The 26,575-nt window shown below is 42.4% G+C and overlaps 1 long non-coding RNA gene across 2 annotated transcripts; it reads left to right on the forward strand.

The window, feature by feature from the left end:
- Positions 1 to 26,476, forward strand: LOC117520022. Of its 2 annotated transcripts, XR_004563513.1 has the most exons (5): positions 1 to 17; positions 4,529 to 4,660; positions 10,965 to 10,970; positions 13,291 to 13,295; positions 26,466 to 26,476. It is a non-coding gene; the product is annotated as an uncharacterized LOC117520022 (long non-coding RNA). The 2 variants fall into 2 exon arrangements; XR_004563511.1 differs by lacking the exon at positions 26,466 to 26,476 and having other exon boundaries at positions 13,291 to 13,316.
- Positions 26,477 to 26,575: the final 99 nt, after the last annotated feature.

Raw genomic sequence — 26,575 nt, forward strand, 5'->3', positions numbered from 1 at the left:
ATGCACACACACACAAGGTCACTGGCGCTGGGAAGTGGAGAACGAGCGCAGATGTGATTGTATGACTGAGTATGGCGTGAGTCCGGTACATACGTTGGCTGTACTCCAATGTTCAGCGCTCCCTCCCACTCCGGTCCCGGGTGATTCTTTAACCACGGGCACTATTGGCCTTGTAAATGTAATTTCCACCACACCATTGCCTTACAATATAAAGTGCCTTGGGGCAACTGTTTGTTGTGATTTGGCGCTATATACATGTGCTCTGATGTTACTGTTTATCTCCATAGAAACTACCCACACAATATTTCATACAAACTTTTTAAAGGGACATTATTGTTGTGGTGGAAATTACGGCAATAGTGTGGGACAACTACATTTTGTTTAAAAAAATCACAACAGTTGTATGACATTGAATACCCCAATTATGTTTTGATTATTTTACTGATATTTTATTCAGAGATATTTTAAAACATTAGAAAAAACGTTTGTTTACTATTCATTTTTGTCATTGAAGATCATAAGTCTGGGTGTGGGACAAGCACAAAACGGCAATATTTGCATATAATGATGCTGAAAAAAGGTGAAAAAGGACAAATGTCTTCAAACACTTTCATTGTAAAGATAACTATAAAAGTGTGAAATTTCCTCTTTTTTCTTTTTTTCATAAAATATGATCAAGGGACATAAAAGTGCCCGTAGTCTAAGAATCACCCTCCCATATTTGCCATCCAGACATGTGGACATCGGGCAGTCTTTTATGGCCATCTGACAGCAGTCTGTGTCATCTACCTGTTGTCTACATGTGCTTCAGTTGCCATCCTGCAGGTGTGGACGAGGTAATCAGGATGCGTTCTGACACTGCTGACCACACCTCTTCCCCTCCCAACTGTGTCCATTTATGGCAATGTTTGCCATGTCGGGCTGATTCCTGCACATTCTTGCTATGTGTGATGGGGCTTCAGTAATCCTTCAAAGCCTATATAAAGTGAAACTGAATCCACAATCCAGATCTGGATCCACATCACCTCCAAGCTTCAATAGAGTCTTCCATGACCTCACATCTATCTGTGGTGAAACCTTCATCAAAATCTGTGCAGTAGTTTTGACGTAATCCTGCTAAAAGCCAGACAAATAAATAAATATAAGCCAATGATTTTATTATGTCCTTGGTGGACATAATAATCTTAGTATATCTCATAATAATCATAATAATTGCATGGAAGAATACCTTACAGTTTTGGACTGACTATATTACAAGTGTCTTCTCTCAACATTTTGTGTCTTTACTATCTCAGTCAGACTTCCATCTGTATCATCTAACATTAAAAAAGAAAAAGACCAAGGGTTATCAATTCTTCAAAACTGATTTGTCTATTTTTACTATATACTGTTTACAACTTAGTCCCTCAACATTATACAGCATGTGACAAACTATATAGCATACACAATAATCACATTCATGACTACTCTGAAATGATATGCCAAATAATTTGGGAAAATGCATGCTAATTCAATGTGCAATGTCATTATTGCATAATCTCTACAACACACACCCTGGTATTTCTGGAGATCACAGGCTGTTGACATTGTTAGTCCACACATTCTTGACCTCGTCAGTCTTCAGGATATAACGAAATGTATTTTATTTATTTATTTATTTATTTATTTATTAGAGCCTCCACATGGGGAACCATAAAGCTGTAACAAAATGTATTTTTTTTATTTATTTATTAGATCCTCCACACAGGGAACCATAAAGATTGTAGCAATTTATTTATTAGAGCCTCCACATGGGAGCACCAAAATAATGTAATGTAATTTACAATTATACAGGCCTGGCAACGGGGGACCATAAAGATGTAAACTAATTACTAAATAAAACGTCACACGCGAGCACCATAAGAATGTAGTGAATAAGCAGTTAAACTCCCAGAATTAATTAGATCGGATTAGGCCCATCTGATGAGTCACCAAAATAATTAATAATTTAGGCTTTAATACTTATTATTTAATTATTACTCGGGGCACCTATTTATAGCATAGGTACTTTAATTTAAACATTCATTAATTTATCAGTCTCAATTTAATTAAATCAGTCTCTGATCTGAAAGTCATGAATTCCCAATACAATTAACCAAAGATTTCCTTCTGAACACAAAATGAAACACAGCAGAAATATTTACAATTTATTTACAAGTAATGAAGTTTACTGGCATTTTCGTGGACAGTGATTAAATAAGTTCATTTATGGACACAATTCCTGCTTACTCATGAGATGTTGGAAGAGAAGGAGAGATAGAGCTTAAAGACTTTAAGTAAATAAATCTGATTAAGACAAGATAAGATAAAACTTTATTGATCTCACAGAGGAGAAATTCACGTTACATCAGCTCTTAAAAGAACACACAAGATGGGTGCAAGTAGAGGAAAATGTTCATCAAACAGCATGTGCAAGGATAAGCAATAATAATAATACTTGTAACAGTACAATAAAATAAGAAAAGATTCAAATTTAGAGATGAAATTTGAAGCCAATTATTAAGAAAAATATTAAACAAACATATGAATATGCTTAAAAGGAAGAATCAAATCAAATCAAATCAATTTCATTGATATAGAGCCAAATCACAACAAACACTTGCGCCAAGGCGCTTTATATTGTAAGGCAAAAGCGATACAATAATTACGGAAAAACCCCAACGGTCAAAACGACCCCCTGTGAGCAAGCACTTGGCGACAGTGGGAAGGAAAAACTCCCTTTTAACAGGAAGAAACCTCCAGCAGAACCAGGCTCAGGAGGGGCAGTCTTCTTTTGGGACTGGTTGGGGCTGAGGGAGAGAACCAGGAAAAAGACATGCTGTGGAGGGGAGCAGAGATCAATCACTAATGATTAAATGCAGAATGGTGCATACAGAGCAAAAGGAGAAAGAAACACTCAGTGCATCATGGGAACCCCCCAGCAGTCTAAGTCTATAGCAGCATAATTAAGGGATGGTTCAGGGTCACCTGATCCAGGCTCTGCCTCCCATTCTACTCTTAAAAACCCTAGGAACTACAAGTAAGCCTGCAGTCTGAGAGCAAGGGCTCTATTGGGGTGATATGGTACTATGAGGTCCCTAAGATAAGATGGGACCTGATTATTCAAAACCTTATAAGTAAGAAGAAGAATTTGAAATTCTATTCTAGAATTAACAGGAAGCCAATGAAGAGAGGCCAATATGGGTGAAATATGCTCTCTCCTTCTAGTCCCCGTCAGTACTCTAGCTGCAGCATTTTGAATTAACTGAAGGCTTTTCAGGGAACTTTTAGGACAATCTGATAATAATGAATTACAATAGTCCAGCCTAGAGGAAATAAATGCATGAATTAGCTTTTCAGCATCACTCTGAGACAAGACCTTTCTAATTTTAGAGATGTTGCGCAAATGCAAAAAAGCAGCCATACATATTTGCTTAATATGCGCATTGAAGGACATATCCTGATCAAAAATGACTCCAAGATTTCTCACAGTACTACTAGAGGTCAGGTAATGCCATCCAAGTAAGGATCTGGTTACACACCATGTTTCTAAGATTTGTGGGGCCAAGTACAATAACTTCAGTTTTATCTGAATTTAAAAGCAGGAAATTAGAGGTCATCCATGTCTTTATGTCTGTAAGACATTCCTGCAGTTTAACTAATTGGTGTGTGTCCTCTGGCTTCATGGATAGATAAAGCTGGGTATCATCTGTGTAACAATGAAAATTTAAGCAATGCTTTCTAATAATACTGCCTAAGGGAAGCATGTATAAAGTGAATAAAATTGGTCCTAGCACAAAACCTTGTGGAACTCCATAATTAACCTTAGTCTGTGAAGAAGATTCCCCATTTACATGAACAAATTGTAATCTATTAGATAAATATGATTCAAACCACCGCAGCGCAGTGCCTTTAATACCTATGGCATGCTCTAATCTCTGTAATAAAATTTTATGGTCAACAGTATCAAAAGCAGCACTGAGGTCTAACAGAACAAGCACAGAGATGAGTCCACTGTCTGAGGCCATAAGAAGATCATTTGTAACCTTCACTAATGCTGTTTCTGTACTATGATGAATTCTAAAACCTGACTGAAACTCTTCAAATAGACCATTCCTCTGCAGATGATCAGTTAGCTGTTTTACAACCACCCTTTCAAGAATTTTTGAGAGAAAAGGAAGGTTGGAGATTGGCCTATAATTAGCTAAGATAGCTGGGTCAAGTGATGGCTTTTTAAGTAATGGTTTAATTACTGCCACCTTAAAAGCCTGTGGTACATAGCCAACTAATAAAGATAGATTGATCATATTTAAGATCCAAGCATTAATTAATGGTAGGGCTTCCTTGAGCAGCCTGGTAGGAATGGGGTCTAATAGACATGTTGATGGTTTGGATGAAGTAACTAATGAAAATAACTCAGACAGAACAATAGGAGAGAAAGAGTCTAACCAAATACCAGCATCACTGAAAGCAGCCAAAGATAACAATATGTCTTTGGGATGGTTATGAGCAGTGTTGGGCACGTTACTTTGAAAAAGTAATTAGTTATAGTTACTAGTTACTTCTCCCAAAAAGTAACTGAGTTACTAACTGAGTTACTCCACTATAAAAGTAACTAGTTACCACTAAAAGTAACTATTGCGTTACCCGCCTCTTAGCCCCCTTCCCCCCCTTCTCAGAGTGTGTTTCATAAGCCAGATGCATAGAGAGCAGGACAGCAAAGACAAGTACATTCACAGAGCTTTGCATTTATTGCAACTCAACGCAAACTATAGACAACGGATGGACATACAGTTCTCAAAATATGTTTTTAAAAAGAAAAGTACACAATTTAACAGAGGCTCATTTAAACTGAATTGAAAATGTATATAGATTTGTTAAATCCAACTTAAAGTCCATAACATGCATTCATTCATCTTGCATGTATGCAATCATTTATCCAACCAGCCAACCCAGTCGTCTCACCAACAGCAAAGACCTGCACAAAGGTTTTCATTTACTGCAACTCTAACTTACCAGAATTAGTACACAACTATAGCCAACAGATGGACATAAAGTGCTTCAATTTTGTTTCTTAAAGAAAGTAAATAGCTTAACAGGAGTGCTTTTTAAATTGAACTGAAAATGTTCATGCATTTGTTAAATCCAACTCTAAACATGCACGCATTCCTCTCTCCATCCATCCACCCAACCCAGTCATCTCAACATTTTAGCCCTTAAACCAGTGGTTGTATCGTAGGAGAAGCAGCTTCTCAAATTTGAGGTCAGAGAGTCTGTTCCTCTTTGGGGTGAAGACCAGCTTCCCCAGGCTAAACAGTCTCTCCACTGGAGCACTGGATGGAGTGGCAGCATTATACTTCAGGGAAATTCTCTTTATAAGAGGAAATCCATGAAGTGAGTCCATCCCTTGGGCTCCTGATTTCAAATAATCTGCGACTTGACTTTCCGCAGTAGCAGAAGTGTCGTCCTCATCATCAAAGGAGAAGAACGCATCCTCAACAGTTGAGCTGGTACATGTGGGTGTGGTGGTGCTTGTACCTTTTTGCTGGTCTTCATTTCTTAGACTTGCACGACATACCGCCAGCAGCTCTGCTTTGGCCTTGTCCTTTCTTTCTTGTGTTCGCAGCCAACGTAACTTGAACCTGGGCAGAGTCACAGCAGCCAGAAGAGCACTGTCGCTCTCCAGCACCTCTGTAAATCTTGTTTTTATCGCCTGAAATGACATAAAGCAAAGAACATATGACTGACTGTCTATACAAACACACACACACACACACACACATTATGAGTACAATATATACTCTATATTATTCATTTTCACAACGTATGGATGTATTAGACAGAAATGTAGTTCTTACCTCGACAATTGCCTCTGGAAGGTTCACAAGTATTTGGAGTCCACTCTTCAGCTCAAGGGTTTTCATCATCAAGGTCTCCAGGGTAGGTAGCAGCATGCCGTGGTAGCAGTTGTCCTCTCCCTGGAGGATATCTAGGGCGACTGTCAGCGGCTTCATCGCAATGCAATATTCCTTCAGGAGCTGATGCTCTTTTTCTGTGATTGCTTTCAAGCCGAACTTGGATGAGATGGTGTTGAGGTCGACTATGGGAATCTCACAGATCCTAGCTAAGGCTTCATAAAAAGAATTCCATCTGGTACTGCAAGGCACTATCAGCTTCTTTGCAACCACATCCTCTACAGTCTCTGCAGCCACTGTGGAACGGCTGGCCTTATTCCACAAGGCTGTGCATTTTGCAGTTGCACTCCTGTAAACTGCCTTCTCTGGTCTGGAGAGAATCCACTTCTCAATGTCAGAACAAGACACAAGGTTCAGTGTGTGTGATGCACACCTGTAGTGTGGTGGTAAATTAATCACATCGTCATCCTCATCAACATGGCTTTGCAAGACATCATTCATGTCAACAAAAGTCACCTCATCATCTTCCTCATCCCCAGAGTCATCCTCCTTGACTGACTGATACCTCTTAAAAGCCTTAATGAAATTTGAGCCATTGTCAGTGACAGTTGCTGTTATTTTGTGTGAAATGCCATATGATGAGTGGATGTTGTCAAGCTCTGTGGCGATACTCTCGTGTGTATGACGGCCCTTAAACCGTCGGCATGCCAGGGCAGCTTTTTTCGTTCCATGTTTGTTGGTGGATGTATCCAGTGTGCAGTTACGCCAAGGTAGCTTTTATTGTGTGCAGTCCATATGTCTGCAGTAGTTGCCAAATATTCCAGCTGTTCAAATTCTTTTTTGAGCTCAGCATTCATTTCAACATATTCGGCATCAATTTATTTCGAAAATGTCTTTCTACAAGCCGGGCCGACGCCTCCTTTTCTCGGTATTTTCCCTATCAGAGCCCTGAAGGAGTCTGACTCCACTGTTGACATCGGCAGCATGTTCTCCACAATATATCTCCCTATCAAGTCATAGAGCTCTGTCTGCGTTAGATTTTGGGGAGCTGAAGCACAAAAATCAAGCTTTTGCTGCTTACACAGTGAGGGTCCTTCACTGTGCCCTTTGTTAGCGGACCCCACGTTAACACCAGCCCTGCTACCTGTGTCTTGGTCTTCTTGGGCCACTAGTTTAGCGGAAGCGTGAGCCATCGACAGGTGTTTCAGTAGGTTGGAGTTGCTTACACAAGACGTGGACAAAGTTTTTGCTCGGGGACATAATGTACACTCGACGTGTACATTTTTACCTTTGACCTCAACGTGGTTAAAGTAGTGTCTGTATTTCCATCTGGCAAACGCTGTCTTCACACTTGAATCCTCCTCACTCGCCATCTCTCGCTATGCGTTGTAAACACCCTCCACTATGCATGCGCTCGAAACACCCACCCGCCTAGTTTCTCTGATTGGCTGAAGACGTAATCTTACTATACCTTAGCCAATCATCATTGCTTAGGCGGTTATCTCACCCTCCCCTCCTTTGTCACTCACACACACACACACACACACACACACACTGACAAGACACACACACTTGCGCCTGAGAGTCCTGTGTCTGTATGCGTGAAGTAAAAAAAAAAAAAGATTATTGAGTGGCTTCAGTAACGTGCAGTAACGGGGTGTCGGTAGTGGTAACGGCGTTATAGTGACAGTCAGAGTAATTAGTTAGATTAATCGTTACTGAAAAAAGTAACGCCGTTATTCCCATCACTGGTTATGAGTAATTTTTTGTCTAACAGTTACATTTTTTTTAGCAAAGAAAGTCATGAAGTCATTACTAGTTAAAGTTAAAGGAATACTCGGCTCAATAGAGAATAATAATAAGGAGGAGCCACTTTGTATCCATTAACAACAAAGCCTTTTTCTGGAACCTTTCACTGGGTCACTTAGCTGGTCCATGGAGATGGTGGTTTGGAGGAATCCATCCGTCCGTCCGTCCGTCCATGGTGCTCACTTGGGTCAAGGGGTTAACTCGGCGGTCTCCCCAGGTGATCCCAAAGGCTTGTGTAGGCTTTACCGACAGGATGGCTGATGGTTGAAATCAGCACCATTGTCAGCTTGCAGGAACCCAGAAGCGGAAGGTGTTTGTTGAAAATGGTTTCTGGTAGCTTTTAAAAAGTTTGTTGGAGCCAGATTAAAATTCTTTGTGAATTTAGAAACAAGTAAAACTTTAAAAGCGTTGAAAAAACAAAATAGCTGACAGAAAAGGAGAGTCGCTTGTCTGTAAATTCACTATTAATTTGAAAAGTTCAGCTTGGAAGTTCTCTTAAACATTCAAAAAACTTGACGCACCTTACAGCATCAGTTTAAAACTTTGTTAAAATGATCAAAAATGAACAAAGAATGAATGCCACGTGGTAGCTTTAGCTTAGCTTAGCAATGGGGCCTTGGCCCAAGAATAAAAATTAAGCGCTTAACAAAGAAGACAGAAAGGAGAGCAGGGAGAAGAGTAGAAGGGCAGCAGAGAGAGCGCAAGACTCTGTTCTAACTTTTTAAAGGGGACTGACATCACCAAACTCCACCCATTTAGGGTGTGTAACTTTACAAAAAGCTTCATGTGGTCACAGTGCAGACACAAATGATTCAATTATTTAAACACATTAACTATTTTGATATATTATCTGTTCTGAGACACTGGACAATGGATACACATTATTAATAGTCAGACACATCCTTTGGATAAACCAGAATATTTCACCATCAACAATATTAATAAAGCAGAAAGATCACACATCAGTTAAAGAACACATATCAATTAAATGGAATGATTATGTGCAAAGCATTTTGTTTGATTAATCAATACAAACACCATTAGAAGTTTTTTAGATATGAATAAAATAAATACTGATGCAATTCTTTTATTTTAAAAGAATTTCTTTCTTCACTTAAACCTAAAAATAATACCTGTTATCAAGAAAAAGTTTTATGACCCTGTGTTGTGGAAGGGATATCGTCTTGCAGTCTTGAGAGGGTCTGGCCTTAGCGTGAGGTCATAAAATTTGTGTTCTCCTGGCCTGGACAAACTCAGATTCAGACGTGAAGCCATTATAATGTCATGTAATCCATAATGACCGAAAATTCACTGATAAAATTCAAGGGCTCCCCTTTGAAGAACTTTGAATTACAGTTTTGTTTTGTTTTGTTTTTTGCTGTGAATCCCAGTGTTGGCCCATGAGGGATTTCTCCAAGCTTATCTTAACATCTCCAGATGACTTAGGAATTTCTCAACTGAGAGGGAAAACACAGTCTTTTGTCTGCAGTTCTAAAGTCAGGTTTTTGTTAAGACAGCATTAATGTATTTATTTAATTAGAACGAATCGAGGCCATGGCGCTACATATCCCCCCATTTGGTGGAGGAATGGATGATGTCCGATTCCTTCATCACAAGGAAGAAGCTGGCTGAAAAGAGTCATCGGTGGCTTATGGTGGAAGAGGTCCTTGCAGGCAATGTCAGCAGTAAAGGCTGATGTCATAGGCACAAAGTGGCTCAAATAAACTAAAGAAAGAAAAGCATTTTGTTTCTACATTGGAAAGCTTCAAAGAGCATTTTCTTGGAAGCTGTTCAGGGTTCAGCCTGTTTCAGCAGTTTGGAGACTCTGTAGGTCTGCATCATTTACCCTATTATTTGTTTCAATTGCATTTGAAGGTTGCTTTAAATTTCTCATCATAATGCTAATTAAATGGTTTTAAGATTAGTTTGTAGAATTTGGAGCTTGCAGATTCTCCTCGTATTTGTGTGGGTCCGTCTGGTTGTTACGGCTTCCCCTCACAATTAAGGACATGCATGTTAGTTGAATTTGAAATTTTAAATTGGTCCAGGTCTACCTGGTACAAAAGATCTCAACCTTAGTGAAGTTATCCTGGTTGGAATCAAATTAGAATTGAGTAAAGTTTGAGTTAGATAGTGTTCACCCCCCACTGGATTGGATGGGTGGCTCAATTCAGTGTAGAAATATTAATGCGTCCTACTCAGTTTTGGAGAAACATTTTTACGCCTAAGAATATTGGGTAAATTAAAAGCTGTGAAGTCATTTGGATACTTAATGATCTTGGTGCATCTAACTAAAAATAATAGGCATATTTAGTCTTTTTCCACTATTTTGAAGGACATTTTACCACACAAATTAAGTAGATTTAAAGAAATGTAAAATTAAATACATGCTAATTTATTTCAAGGAAATAAATTCAAGTAATAAATGTAAAGTTAAGATGAAATTAACTGATTTGTTAACTGAATTTGAGCATTTCATTTGGTATATTCACACATGATTCAGGGTTTTGAAATGTTATTAAGTCAGCATAGCTGTTTCTTACTGTTAATTTTATATACAAAAGCACTCTGTTGGAGTATAATGTCTGTGATGCTCTGTAAGTTTAGAGATTTACAAATGTAGTTATCCGCTGTCGTTTTTCGTGGTACTAATAGCTTTGTGGGTGCGACGAATATCGCAGAAGTTTGGGGTGCACTTCGACACAACCAGATTTATTTTAATTTGTTTGAGTTAGTCAACAACTGTGGCATACCCCTACTGTCCCACAGTAGCAGCAATTTCTTCTATCACAGCAGTTAGTTTGGAGAGAGTTTCTCTGTGATCTCTGCTGATTTTAAATTGGTCCACGTCAGTGGAGATTTTGTCACACACCAGGTGAGATCCGGCCCTACAGGGAAGGAACGCCCAGGTCGGTCTACTGGTTTTTGGTTAGGTGGTCTAGGTGCGTAGCACCTCAAGTGGTCAGTCGGTTGTAGTGGTTTCAGGGGAAGCGGTTGCTGCACCTGAGCCCAAAGTTTCAACCGTTTGAAATCTATAAGAGGTTCAATTCAGTCAAAGAAGTCTTTGCCGAGAAGGAGTGGAAAAGTATCCAGTTGTGATATACAGACTGGATGGACAAAACTCATGGGCCCCACCGACAGGTGGATGCGGGCCATGGATGACATCGTTGTGTCTTGGTCAGTGTAAGATTGTATCTTAACTGAGCAAGGTGAGTGTGTAAGGTTACTGTTAGTCTCAGCCTGCAGTTTGTTAGAGTTTGGCTGACATAACTGTGACATCGACAGCGGTGTCAATGAGGGCTTCCTGCTGGAAGGAATTTTCAAGTGTGACAGGCAGGTATAGCTTTCGTGTTCTGTCATTTTCTGACAGGTTGCACAAAAACTTTGGTTGGCCTGGTTTATTTATGCTGACCCCGTCTGGGTGAGCACATGTTTTCTCCTTGAGGTTGACCTTGTCTCCACGAGCATTGCTGGAGGAGTGAGGATGACCTTTTTGCGATGTTTGGTCTTGAGCTTCGAGTCTAGGACTCGGGATCTGTGTCTGATTCAGTCTGTGACATTCCTGAGTTGTGCGAGACTGAGGGAATGCTGCTGCTACGTGTGAAGGTGGAACCATACAGGTGATGGATAGCACATCAGCCCTTTGTTGATGGTTCTCATCCTTCAGGTCATAGATGATGTCTCGTAGGATGCTTAGACTTTTCTGCCTCACCGCAGAGTTTTCATGTTCATCTGCAGGGGAAGTCCTGCTTTGGTGTGGGTTATCATTTTGTCTTTTCCAGTATGTGGATTTCTCCCGACGTCTGGGTGCAAACTGTCCATGTTGTGTCTGTGAGTTTGGATCGGTCTTCGATCCAAAGTACTGAATATTTTTGGGGGACCACGGTCATTGTGGATGTGGTCTGCCTCGAATGCTTTGTGTGCATCGAGTAGATTTCTGTTTCTGTTTAGGAGAGCTTGGTGTAGAGCCTGTGCTGAGATTAGGTGGACCACAGGGGGGTGCCTTTGAGCTCAAGGGCTGACAGTCGAGTGTTAACACTCAAAACTGAATGATGTTCAGTGGTTTTAGAGTCTCTTTTCTGTTGCTTTATGAAACCTTTCAAAGCAAGATCATGCAAATATTGAATGTTGGCTTCCTTAGGATCCCCAAGGATTCCTAGATGGTAACGTGTGACAGGGTGAAGGTTTTCAACAAACAAGGTTTTGAAGCTGAGCTCTTCATCCATGCATGGCTCATTGCATGTACCAAAGTATGCACACAGCAGATGGTTGTAATACAGGTGAGGAGATTCTTTTCTCCCCTGTTTGACTTTCATTGCGGCTGCTAAGCCTGTCTGAGCTGTGTGGTCAGAGAATTATTTCTCCAGTGCCATACAAAACTTTTGAATGTCTTGTCTTACCGCTTCAGGTTGACATTCAATGAACCTGCTAACCTCGTGGCTAGAAGTTCTTCTGACAAGATAAATAAAGTTGTCACTGGTTGCTTGAGGAAATCTTCTGAGAGAGTATTTGATGTCGTTCAAGTAAGCACCAGTATCCAGGGAGCCATCAGGACTTGGCTCAAAGCGAGTTATGTTTTGTGCGATCTTATCAAGCTCTCAATCGGTGAGAACTGAAAGAGGCTGAGTGTGTGGAGGGGGATCGTGAGGTGAGCTCTCAAGAGTCTCACGATACCTGTCAAAGTTTTCTGGAGGATAAGTGCCTGTTTCCATGAAGGGAGGTGGGAAAAGTCCTCGGTGTGTACCTGTGTAGAGGAATTGGAGTTTTTCTCTCTCCAGGTATTTGTGGTGTCTGAAGTGTTTCATGTGAGAATTTTCCAGGTCTCGTCTTAGTGAGAACAATTCTTCGCTCTTGAGCTCCAGCTGTTGGTGGGTTTCTGTCAGACAAAGGTCTGTGTCAAGACGTTGTTTGCAAAGTTCCTGGTTCTTTGATTTCTCAAGAGCCAGTACTTCTCTGCATGTTTTGGTCTCGTTTTGCAGGGTTGTAATTTCACAATGTGCCTGCTCAAGTTCGCCATGTAAGTCAGTGATTGTCTCATTGCATTCACTGGTAGTTTCTTCCAGGGCATAGATCTCATCACTGAGTACTGTGACGGTTACCTTTTCGTCTTTGATGCGATGTTCAGCAAGGATCAAAGATCTTTCGGCCTCATCTAGTCTCTGTTTCAATCGCTGGTTCTCCTCCTTCTGCTCCTGGAATTGAGAAACAGACTGTGGTAACAGAGACTCAACATGCTTTAGTTTGGCAAAAGCCGTTAAGGTTAATCTTCCTAGCATTTCAGTTAAGTAGTTTCCTGTTACAAAATACCTGTTACAGTTATGTACAGAGAAATTGATTCGCTGTAAGTGATTTTCAAATTTGTTTCAAAAGAGATTTTGAAATCTGAAAAGGTAAAGGAGTGTTTCCTTTAATTTGTAGTATCTGAAAATCAACACTTTAATTAGTTAAATTAAAAGTTTGAATAATTTGTGTTTTTAATTAATTAAAGTTTCTTTGAATTCAATTCAAAGAATCCCCCTCTAGCTGCCACCTTATAGTGGTGGGGGAGTTTGCGTACCCGGATGATCCTAGGAGTTATGTTGTCGGGGGCTTTGTGCCCCTTGTAGGGTCTCCCAAGGCAAACAGGTCCTAGGTGACGGGTCAGACTAAGGGCAGTTCAGAACCTCCATGACCAGTAAAAAAATCAAGGACCGAGACGTCGCCCGGTATGGCAGAGCCGGGGCCCCACCCTGGAGCCAGGCCTGGGGTGGGGCTCACGCGCGAGCACCTGGTGGTCGGGCCTTAGCCCGTGGAGCCCGGCTGGGCTCAGCCCGGAAGAGGGACGTGGGCCCACCCTCCTGTGGGTTCACCACCTGCAGAGGGGGCCATGGGGGTCGGGTGCAGAGAGGATTGGGTGGCGGTCGAGTGCGGGTGGCCCGGCGGCCCGGTCCATGCTCACAGCCCCTGGCTGTTGGGACATGGAATGTCACCTCGCTGGGGGGGAAGGAGCCTGAGCTTGTGCGGGAGGTTGAGAGATACCGACTAGAGATAGTCGGGCTCACCTCCACTCACAGCTTGGTACCCAACTCCTGGAGAGGGGCTGGACGCTTCATTTTTCTGGCATTGCCCACGGGGAGAGGCGGAGAGCTGGGGTCGCATTGCTTATTGCTCCCAAGCTCAGTCGCCATTGTTGGAGTTTACTCCAGTGAACGAGAGGGTCGCGTCCCTACGCCTTCAGGTCAGGGACAGGTCTCTCACCATTGTCTCAGCCTACGGGCCGAGTGGCAGTGCAGAGTACCCGACCTTCTTGGAGTCCCTGGGAGGGGTACTAGATAGCGCTCCAACTGGGGACTCCATTGTTCTCCTGGGGGATTTCAACGCCCATGTGGGCGGCGACAGTGAGACCTGGAGGGAGGTGATTGGGAAGCACGGCCTCCCCGATCTGAACCCGAGTGGTGTTTAGTTGTTGGACTTCTGTGCTAGTCACAGTTTGTCCATCACGAACACCATGTTCAAGCACAAGGGTGTCCATAAGTGCACGTGGCACCAGGACACCCTGAGCCGGAGGTTGATGATCGACTTTGTAGTCGTATCATCTGACCTTTGGCCATGTGTCTTGGACACTCAAGTGAAGAGAGGGGCAGAGCTGTCGACCGATCACCACCTGATGGTGAGTTGGATCCGCTGGGAGTGGAGGAAGCCGGTCAGACCTGGCAGGCCCAAACGTATCGTGAGGGTTTGCTGGGAACGACTGGCGGAACCCTCTGTCAGCGAGGTCTTCAACTCCCACCTCCGGGAGAGCTTCTCCCAGATCCCGGGGGAGGTTGGAGACATGGAGTCCGAGTGGACCATGTTCTCCACCTCCATTGTTGATGTGGCCGCTCGTAGCTGTGGTCACAAGGTCTCTGGTGCCTGTCGCGGCGGCAATCCCCGAACCCGTTGGTGGATGCTGGAAGTAAGGGATGCCGTCAAGCTGAAGAAGGAGCCCTACTTATCTTTGTTGGTAGGTGGGACCCCGGAGGCAGCTGACAGGTACGGGCAGGCCAAGCCTGCCGCAGCCCGTGCGGTCACAGAGGCAAAAACCCGGGTCTGGGAGGAGTTCGGGGAGGCCATGGAGGAGGACTATCGGTTGGCCTCGAATGGCAAACCGTCCGGCGCCTCAGGAGGCGGAAGCAGCTCTCCACCAGCACTGTTTACGGTGTGGGTGGGGAGCTGTTGACCCTGACTGGGGATGTTGTCGGGTGGTGGAAGGAATACTTTGAGGATCTCTTCAATCCCATCGTCACGTCTTCCAAAGAGGAAGCAGAGACTGGGGACTCAGAGGCGGACTCATCCATTACCCAGGCCGAAGTCACCGAGGTGGTTAGAAAGCTCCTTGGTGGCAAGGCTCCTGGGGTGGATGATGTCCGTCCTGAGTACCTTAAGTCTCTGGATGTTGTGGGACTGTCTTGGCTGACACGCCTCTGCAACATCGCGTGGCGATCGGGGACAGTGTCTCTGGATTGGCAGACTGGGGTGGTGGTCCCTCTTTTTAAGAAGGGGGACCAGAGGGTGTGTTCCAACTATAGGGGGATCACACTCCTCAGCCTCCCCGGTAAGGTCTATTCCAGAGTACTGGAGAGGAGAATTCGACCGATGGTCGAACCTCGGATTCAGGAGGAGCAGTGTGGTTTTCGTCCTGGTCACAGCACACTGGACCAGCTCTACACGCTTCATCGGGTGCTCGAGGGTTCATGGGAGTTCGCCCAACCAGTCCACATGTGTTTTGTGGATCTGGAGAAGGCGTTCAACCGTGTCCCTCGGGGCACCCTGTGGGGGGTGCTCTGGGAGTACGGGGTCCGGGGTCCTTTGCTAAGGGCTATCCGGTCCCTGTACAACCGCAGCAGGAGCTTGGTTCGCATTGCCGGTAGTTAGTCAAACCTGTTTCCAGTGCACGTTGGCCTCCGCCAGGGCTGCCCTTTGTCACCAGTTCTGTTCATTATTTTTATGGACAGAATTTCTAGACGCGGCCAGGGCATAGAGGGGGTCTGATTTGGGAACCACAGAATCTCGTCTCTGCTGTTTGCGGATGATGTGGTTCTGTTGGCTTCGTCAAATCAGGACCTTCAACGTGCACTGGGGCGGTTTGCAGCCGAGTGTGAAGTGTCTGGGATGAAAATCAGCACCTCCAAATCCAAGGCCATGGTTCTCGACCGGAAAAAGGTGCTTTGGCGTCTTGAGGTCGGTGGAGTGTCCTTGCCTCAAGTGGAGGAGTATCTTGGGGTCTTGTTCATGAGTGAGGGACAGATGGAGCGTGAGATCAATAGACGGATCGGTGCAGCATCTGCAGTGATGTGGTCACTGTATCGGACCGTCGTGGTGAAGGGAGAGCTGAGTAGGAGGGCAAAGCTCTCGATTTACCGATCGATCTACGTTCCGATCGTCACCTATGGTCATGAGATTTGGCTAATGACTGAAAGAACGAGATTGCGAGTACAAGTGGCCGAGATGAGTTTCCTCCGCAGGGTGGCTGGGCGCTCCCTTAGAGATAGGGTGAGGAGCTCGGTCACTTGGGAGGAGCTCGGAGTCGAGCCGCTGCTCCTCCACATTGAAAGGAGTCAGTTGAGGTGGCTCGGGCATCTTTTCCGGATGACCCCTGGACGCCTCACTGGAGAGGTGTTCTGGGCAGGTCCCATTGGGAGGAGACCCCGGGGAAGACCTAGGACACGCTGGAGGGACGACATCTCTTGGCTGGCTTGGGAACGCCTTGGGGTTCCCCCGGAGGAGCTGGGGGAGGTGTGTGTGGATCGGGAGGTCTGGGCGGCTTTGCTTGAGCTGCTGCCCCCACGACCCGACTCCGGATAAAGCGGAAGAAAATGGATGGATGGATGGATGAATTAAATTCAGAAATTAAGAATTTATTAATTCGGTTGTAGAATTGTTTCAATTAAAATATTGGCTTTAGGTAATAACCAATTTGATTGTAGGATTACTTCAATGCTGAAAGCAGAATTAGTTTAAGTCAAATAGGGTCTGGCCTGAGTGTGTGGTCATAAAATTTGGGTTTTCCTTGCCTTGAGAAATTCAGATTCTGACGTTAAGCCATTCACTGATAAAAAGGCAATGGCTCCCCCTTGAAGAACTTTGAATTACAGTTTTGTTTTGCTGTGAATCCCAGTGCTGGCCCATGGGGGATGGCTCCAAGCTTATCTTAAGATCTCCAGATGACTTAGGAATTTCTCAACTAAGAGGGAAAACACAGTCTTTTGTCTGCAGTTCCAAACTCAGGTTTTTGTTGAGACAGCATTAATGTATTTATTTAATTAGGGCGAATTGAGGCCATGTCGCTACAAGGAACTGCTCAGCAAACTGCAAACGAAGGCATTCAGCCTCCTCTATTTTATTATGATAGAAAACCCATCAAACCAAAGAATCAAAACATTTTGTTTAAACACCAAAACACCACAGCTGCTGAAGTCCACTTGTATTTTGTGGTCCAGAATCTGAAGATGCCACCTGACATGTCCATTCTGGCAACTGCAAATTCTCAGCAATGTTCTTCATCTATGTGGAAGACATTTGTTGTCAAACAAGTAATACTACTGTAAACAAGACTGCACTTCTTGATGTGAAGTGTCACCTCCAGTTCCACAGAAATTGCTTGCCGTTCGCCCTATAGAGGTTTCAAATCCCGCAAAACTTCAGAGAGTTTGTCGCGCTACAAGATGTCATTAACATTGAGAACTGCACTGAGTCAGTTTGGCTGATGAGGTTGGACTTTAACCGCTGCACACGGACAACAGCATTAACATCGCAACATAAAACTCTTTGTATATTATGCTTAAAACTCTTATGAATATATTATCTGGGTTAGATGTTGTTATTGGTGTTTGTTTTATGTAAACACACGAGAAGCTCAGGTTGTTTGTTATTTTCAATGGGAATCGCTGTGAGCTGCAATCACTTCCTGTTCATGTCTTTCTGGGGGAAAGTGAATTTTGCTCTTTAATGTCCTGCTTATTGTCCTTTACAGCACTGTTTATCCTGTTTGTTCTAGAGTAATATACAGAAATGTCTGAAGTTCAGTTTGTGTTTATGATTTCCACGCAGGTTAAACGTAGCAAACATGGAATGTTTAGAGTATTTGTTTTAGCACATTTTCAGGGTCTCATGTAGCAGTCGTGAGACCCTGAGCATTAATGTGATGAAAAGCATAAAAATACATTTTGGTAGTATAAAGTTCATTTCTAATTGTTGTCATGTGGATTATCTGTGCTGTTTTGACTGCACCGACTTTCTGGGGCGCAAGGAATTATGGGATATCTCAATAGGGCGAATAGGGGGATGCTTGTCGCATCGGATCTAGAACAATCACACATCTTTCTGAACACGCGATGATCCACCAAATATTTCAGAAATCACTTGCTGAATGAAATACACTGATAAAGGTTTTGTCTGCTGCACTGTCATGAAAAATATAATACACCACAGCACATCATTATTGGTAGAGTAAAATCATCACAGAAACTATACTTTCAGACCACACACAGACACACACACACACAGGTATCCAGTGGCCTCCAGCAGTCACAGGGCACAGCCACATGTTGGCAACTGGAAGACTGGCCGGTAAACATGGAGCAGGAAGAGGCAGTCATTCTCGTAATCCCTTTCTTAATCCTCTTTGCATGTACACACGGTTACAAGTTCAGTGTGTGTGTGTGTGTGTTTATGCAGTTTCCATCCTCTTAAATATTCACCATCAGACCAGAAAATCACCACATTCCCTTGGGCAAGGACTTTAATCCCCAAATTAAAGTTGGTGTGAAGTTGAACGCCTTGAATGCAGAACCCTGACACCAGTGTGTGTGATTGTGTGTGAGTGAATGTGATGCATCACTGTGAAGCACTGTGAGCATCAAAGTACTATATGAGTGCAATCCTTTCACCATTAATTTTCCAACCTACCTGATGTTATTACAATCATCTTTAGGCCATCATTTCTCAAAAACTCATCAGAATGCAGATTTGAGCATTTAAACATGCAATAAAATGACTTGCGGGACTCATGACAATCAGCCCTGGGATGACAACCTTACCTTAAAGAAATGTTGAAATCTTCCATAATACAATGAGGAGCCAACAAGAACAGATGTGCACAAAATAATTTTACAGTTAAAACAGGATAGAAATAGAATTAGAAATTAGATATGATTCAGCCCTTTGCATCTTCCAGAACTGACTATGGTAATGTTTTATTTGTTGTATTGCCACATACAGTGCATCCAGAAATTATTCACAGTGCTTCACTTTTTCCCCATTATTTTATGTTACAGCCTTAATCCAAAATACATGAAATTAATTTTGTCCCCTGTAGACCTCTGAGACAGGATTGTCTCAAGGCACAAATCTGGGGAAGGATACAGAAACATTTCTGCTGCTTAGAAGGTCCCAATGACTACAGTGGCCTCCATCATCCATAAATGGAAGAAGTTCAGATCCAACAGGACTCTTACTACAGCTGGCTGCCCGACTAAACGGAGTGATTGGGGAAAAGGGCCTTAATCAAAGAGGTAACCAAGAACCTCCAGCATTCCTCTGTGGAGAGAGGAGAACCTTCCAGAAGGACAACCATCTCTGCAGCAATCCACCAATCAGGCCTGTATGGTAGAGTGAGCAGACAGAAGCCACTCCTTAGTAAAAGGCACATGGCAGGCCACCTGGAGTTTGTCAAAAGGCACCTGAAGGACTCTCAGACCATGAGAAACAAAATTCTCTGATCTGATGAGACAAAGATTTAACTCTTTGGCGTGAACGCCAGGTATCATGTTTGGAGGAAACCAGGTACCACTCCAACAGTGAAGCATGGTGGTGGCAGCATCATGCTGTGGGGATGTTGTTCAATGGCAGGAACTGGGAGACTAGTCAGGATTGATGGAAAGATGAATGCAGCAATGTACAGAGACATCCTGGATGAAAATATCTACACCAGAGTGCTCTTGACCTCAGACTGGGGCGACAGTTCATCTTTCAGCAGGACAACGACTCTAAACACACAGCCAAGATTTCAAAGGAGTGGTTTCAGGACAACTCTGTGAATGTCTTTGAGTAGCCCAGCTAAAACCCAGTTCTGAATCTGATTGAACATCTCTGGAGAGATCTGAAAATGTCTGTGCACCGACACTCCCCAACCAACCTGATGGAGCTTGAGAGGTGCTGCAAAGAGGAATGGGCAAAACTGCCCATAGATAGGTCCACCAAGCTTGTGGCATCATATTCAAGAAGACCTGAAGCTGTAATTTCAGCCAAAGGGCCATTAACAAAGTATTGAGTAAAGGGTGTTAATACTTATGTATGCGTGCTTTCTTACTTTTTTTTTATTATTATTATTTCTAATAAATTTGCAAAAAAACAAAACAAAAAAAACAACATTTTCATGTTGTCATTTCATGTGTTGCGAGCAGAACTGAGGGGGAAAAAAAATATTTACTCCATTTTGGAATAAGGCTATAACTGTTGTGAAAGTGTAGGTACACGGACCCACAACAGGGGGCGCAATGAACGGACAATGGAAAAAGGTAAGAACAAGTTTTACTGTTGTGAAATTAGCACAACTGATACAATAATTCACAATTTGGAGGTGTAAGCCGAAATCTGCTGGTGTCTTGTGGGCAGGCCCGAAGGTAGGAGACGTCCGTCCTAGTCGAACCGGAACCACCCAGATTTCCTCTGCCACCGAAACCCAGAAGTACTGGAACCGCCAAGTCCCGAATTCCCAGGTGGCCACTGCCTTCGCTCGTCGGATCCGGTACTGCTGGCGGGAAAGAACACAAACACACAGGTTGGGATGCGACCGCACCCAGTAGATGAGAGGGGCAAGCCGCCTCCACCTCTTGTCACAATAAGCAGGAAGGTGAGTACTTATCCGATCACTCGGCTTTCGGTAGTCAGCTGTCCTGAAAGGTTTAACAAGTATTATAGGATTATACTTAAAGAAGCTGCAGAGAAGATTACCTTAGGCTCAAGGCGATATCTCGGCACTGAGGTGGAGACGCTGTCCTGCTGATATACCTCCGTCCTGAGTGCAGTCAGCTGTGTCCAGTAATGGGTGACAGCTGTCACCCTGGCAGCCTTCGTCGGCGGCAGCGCCCTCTGGTGCCTGGAGCCCGCACTCCAGGCAGGGCGCCCTCTGGTGGTGGTGGGCCAGCAGTACCTCCTCTTCAGCGGCCCACACAACAATAACATAACAAAATGTGGAAAAAGTGAAGCTTTGTAATTTCCAGATGCACTGTAGTTTAGCATATAGGCCTAATACGGTTTCTCTGTTTGACCTGTGTTTTATTACTTACCAGTTGCAGGCTAAGTTTACCCTCTATGTCAGTTTTTGTGAAGTTGGACTTAAATGAGTTAAAGCTGAGAACTAATCATCCAAGTGCACTTGGTAAGTTCACAGCATGCCAGCTTTGTGCTGCGAACATCTTGAATAGAATAGAATAGAATAGAATAGAATAGATATTTATTCTCATTGCATTTCTTCAATGAAATTCTGGAGGCACTTTCCAGACAGCTATACACAAAAAACAACACAACAGCAGCTTTAAAAAACAACAAATAGCTTCACAGGACGGCAACACCTTCTTAAATTAACAAAAGGTGCTTAATAAATTATTAAGGTGCTTAATACTTAGTGAGATAGGATAGTTTTAGATATGTAAACAGATATGTATTATTTATTGCACATGTTGATATCTGTTACTGAATGTTTGTGTTTGTGGGAGGGGGACAGGGTGGATGATGGAGGCTGCAGCTCTGGGGAAAAAGCTGTTCCTTAGCCTATTACTCTGTGTGCTTATAGTGTGGTACCTCTTCCCCCATGGCGCTGTTATCCTTGTAGATGACACATGCAGAGAATGCTCTCGATGGTGCTTCTGTAGAGGTTCCTGAGCAGCTGTGGAGCCAGACCAGCCTGCTTCAGCTTCTTCAAGAATAATATGCTCTGCTGGTTTTTTTTTCACGAGGTTGGTGGGTGTGTAATGTCCATGTCAAATCCTTGGTGATGTGGGTACCAAGGAACCTGATTGAGTCCACCCTTTCCACCGCTTCTCCGCTGATGTGTAGTGGAGACTGTAAGATTCTCCTCGTCCTCCTGAAGTGTATGATGACCTCCTTGGTTTTGGTGGTATTGAGGCTCAGGTCTTTGTCTGCATACCATTCTCAGGTGTTTGACTTCCTCCATGTACCAGGGCTCATTGCTGTCCCTGATAAGGCCCAAGGCTTGTCATCAGCAAATTTTATCAGGGTGTTAGAGGAGTGAGTGGGGGCACAGTCCTGGTATCCCGACAACCGGCCTGGCTATGAATTGGGCTGGATACTGGCCTCCATTTTGGAGTGAGAGTTCCCACTCCTAAACGATCAATAGGAGAGCAGAGCTGGGATTCCCTCTCCTAAACAACCAATAGGAGAGCAGCACTCACGCCACATCAATGTGAAGCTGACACATGGCCTGACTCCAGCATCTCGGCCACCAACCAATCACAGGTTAGGAGAGAGAGGCCAGTATCTGGCCCAATTGAGGGCCGGTTGCTGGGCTACAGTCCTGGGTGAAGAGAGTGAAGAGTGCCAGACTGATCACACACCCTTGCAGTGTGCCCGTGTTCATCGTTATGGTGCTAGATGTCAGGTTCCCCATCCTGACATTCTGAAGTCTGTTGGTCAAGAAATCCAACTACAGAAAACAATAACAAACTCTCATACTTGGATATAGAGTTGAGCATTATCGATAGACGGTTTAAAACAGCAGTTTTTGACAAATAGGATGATTTTAACTTTCATATTGTAAAATTTCTTTATATGAGTAGTAACATACCAAGTAAACCCACGTACGGTGTTTATACCTCCCAACTAGTCAGAATTGGTCAAATTTGTGATAATTACTAAAGTTTTTCCACTAGACATCATAAACTTACGAGTAGATTAGTTAAACAGAGGTTTCTGTATGACAAATTGGTTCTTCAGTTTAAAAGGTTTTTAATAGATATCAAGAGATAGTATCTAAGTTTGGGATTTCCATTAGAAAGCATGTAGAAGATTGAAATTGTCTGCCTATAGTAGCTAGCCATAACCTAACAATTAGGATGAACTTAGATAGAAACCTAGACATATTATATCTTAGCTTCTGTTTATATAGTAACATAGCTATAATTACAGCTTAGACTACTAGCTATTAATGATCTAATAACCTGCCTAGGCCTCATTCGCCTTATATATATATATATATATATATATATATATGCCAGTTATACGTCATTTTAGCAGACTTCATTTTTAGGGTTTTGTTTTCGTTTCATTTTCTTACAAATAGTTTACTACCTAAGTGATTAGGCCTACTACTGTCAATGTTAACTGACCTGAAATTTATCCCTCTCCATTGAGCTAGTTAAAGGCTAACCTGGCCTACATGTCGCTGCAGCTACGAGCCCCGAGCTCTCTTTAGCCAGGAGGGGTTCCACCTCAGTATCCTTTCACTAAGGTACTTATATCTTGTCGCCATATAAATTTCAGCACGCTTTATGGTTGTGTATACATACAAATGTCCTTTTTCTTGTTCTTTTTTTAATATTATTATATTAGTGATTAAAAATGGAGGAGTGGGGTACAATTAGTTAAACCTAACAGCTACTTTAACTTATCAAGCCGGATGCAGCACTGTTTATCATAGCTAACAATATATTCTTTTCTGTTCTGTTCTGTATGGTAAGCTCATATTAATACACACTTTTGTTTACATTTGTTGTTATATGTATTTGTTAATACCGTTACTGTAGGATTAAACTGCGCTATTTTACTTTGTGCACTAGTTGCCGGCTTTGTTTGGCCTTGTTGGCTAGCAGGGTACATTTGGCCAATTAATTGCTAATTTAACAGTAGCTTATGTAGCTATAGGTAGCCAGTGGTGGGCACAGATAATCAGATAACTGAAAAGTTATCTTTGATAAAATTAAAACAATAAACCACCCAAAAATGCATCGGAAGTTGCAGATAATCGATAAACTCCAGTATTGTCTCTGGTACACTTGCAAATACTAACAAGCTGATTTTGAGTTTTAACACTACCATTGCTTCTGGAAGCATTAATAGCGACGAGTAAGTGAGTGCTCATAATGAGTGAGCACTTCTGTCTTTGAGCATCCTGCTCCCTGCTGGAAGCTCCAGTTTACTACATGGCTTCCAGCACAGAAATAAGCTGAGAGGAGCCATAAAGCTCAACTCTCTACTCAATCACAACAATTCCTTCAGGTGGAGGTCTTGGAAAATAAAGCAATGCTGACTTATGGTTTGGTGTATAAATAAAATGAATACTGATAGAATAACTCCATTAATGTCAATTCTGTCATTTGTGCAAAGTTAACATATATCTTTTAATGTTGAATAATGCACTAATTCTGAAGTTTTGTAACAAACACAGACAGATGGCATTCTGGATAAAATGTGCCTCTGCTAACACTGATTGGTTGACTCATTCATTCTATGTAAACAACACGTTAATGTGAGATGTGTCATGTGTTGGTGTTTACAGATAAATGTGCTTTTGTAAAATATGCTATTTTTTATTTGTAAAAAAAAAAAAGGCATTTTCAAAAAAAAAAAAAAAAAAAGCCAAGTTGTAATTAGATAACCATTTGATATAACCGGTGTCAAAATAAATAGAACACTGCCATGATCTACTGGTGCACGTTTTGGCCCTTTTTCAGCTGATTTTTCATACGTGCAATAATTTTTTGGATCGCACCGAGTTTCATGTTAATCGCACATCCTGCATCATATAGTATACATGGAGTAATGAGCTGCGTTTAACATCTCACGACTACCTCCTGATCGGTGATCATATGGTCAGATGAAAATCAAAACTGTTTGATATTCTGGTCGGCCGTCGTGAGGGTATCCCACTGCTGAAGCGCTACAAGCATCCAACCTCTTGCACTGTGCATGTACCTGTCTTGTAACGTTTTTTGTTTTTTTTAAACTTTGATGTCTCCCATCGAGAGTTTTTGTAAATTAAGTTTGAAAAAAAGCTTCTGTTTACATTTTGCTTCTGGAAACACGAGTCTGATGTGTGGTTTTTGAATGTACAATGTGTGTGAGAACAACATCGTGTGCTCTGAACGTTTACACCGTGCGGTTCTGTGGTACAGTTTGAGCTGGAACTGAGTACAGTGATTAAAAATGTCAGACCAGCTTCAGGGTGAATACTGCCATGAACAGTACTGGCCAGTAGATGGCGGTAGAGACCTTGAAAACTGCGTCTCATACTCTGCTACATTTGAGATGCATGGAATTTAATAAATGCAAACACAATAACATCTATAAACCCAGAGAATATATTCATGAGACTTTTAGGCACTAGAGTTTAATGCTGTTGTCTGTGGAGCCTGATCAGAGTGTCTAAAATGCATTTCTCATGTCGTGAACGTACTGAGATCATACCTGTAATGCACCTGGACCCAGCATGTCCACACTAAAACCTTAAAAATTAGTGAATTACTTTAAAACTAAAACATATATCTGATATTTTCACTTTATAAAACTTCAGACGTGACATTAATTTAAATAACTTGTCCGAAATTAGTTTGATTAAAATTTGAACCATAAGTTAAAAATGTATGCCTCTGGATGACTTGGGTGATACTGCCCGCATATCAGTATGGTGTTAAAAAAAATTAGTTTTTTTGTCGTTGTTGTTTGTGGGGTTTTTTTTGGGGGGGGGGGGTGACTAGTTCTCCTTTGCCTGCAGAGGATAGAGCAGTTTCTTCAAGAAGTAGCTCTCCTCTGTTTTCAGAAGGTAGAACTACACATCTGCTACGAAACACTTAACAGGTAGGTGCTCAACCAGTGGTGGGCACAGATAATCAAAAAATTAACTTTGATAACAGATAATCAGATAACTGAAAAGTTATCTTTGATAAAGATAAACCGATGAACCACCCAAAAATGTATCGGAAGTTACAGATAACCGATAACTTCCAGTATTGTCTCTGGTACATTTGCAACTGCTAACAAGCAGAATTTGAGTTTTAACACCATGATCGCTGTTGGAAGCATAAAAACCGACTAAAGACCCAAACGATGAGTCAGCATTGTTATGTTTGAACATGCTGCCCCCTGCTGGAAGCTCCATGGCTACAGCATTACAGCATCCTGAGAGCAGCCACAAAACCAACTCTCTACCAATCACAATGCTCCGGTCAGGCAGAGGTCTTGAAAAATAAAGGCATCCTGACTTATGGTTTTGTGTGAATACTGACAGAATAACTCCATTAATGTCAATTCTGTCATTTGTACAAAGTTAAAATATAACATATATCTTTTAATGTTGAATAATGCACTAATTCTGAGGTTTTGTAACAAACACAGATCGCAAAGGATTCTGGGTAAAAGTGCCTCTGCTAAACACTGATTGATTCAGTCATTCATTATGTAAACCAACACGTTAATGTGACGTGTGTCATGTGTTGATGTTTACAGATAAATGTGCTTTTGTAAAATATTCCATTTTTTATTTGTAAAAACAGGCATTTTTATGGAGCCCTGGAAGTGTCATCGCAAAATATTTTGCATGTGGAGAGAATGTGCACACGTTTTATGATGTTGTAAAATGTGTACTCAATATTGTGTTGACACATAAATGTTGGCTTTACACTGTGCGAGTTTTGGCCCTTTTTCAGATGATTTTTCATTTGTGTGAGAAATTTTTGGACCAAGTTTCAGGTTAATCGCGCGTCCTGCATCAAGTAGTGTACATGGAGTAACAAGCTGCGTTCAACATCTCACGGCCACCTCCTGATCGCCTATCGTATGGTCAGATGAAAATCAAACAT

This window comes from Thalassophryne amazonica, chromosome 1 (assembly GCF_902500255.1).
Source record: "Thalassophryne amazonica chromosome 1, fThaAma1.1, whole genome shotgun sequence".
Taxonomy (NCBI): domain Eukaryota; kingdom Metazoa; phylum Chordata; class Actinopteri; order Batrachoidiformes; family Batrachoididae; genus Thalassophryne; species Thalassophryne amazonica.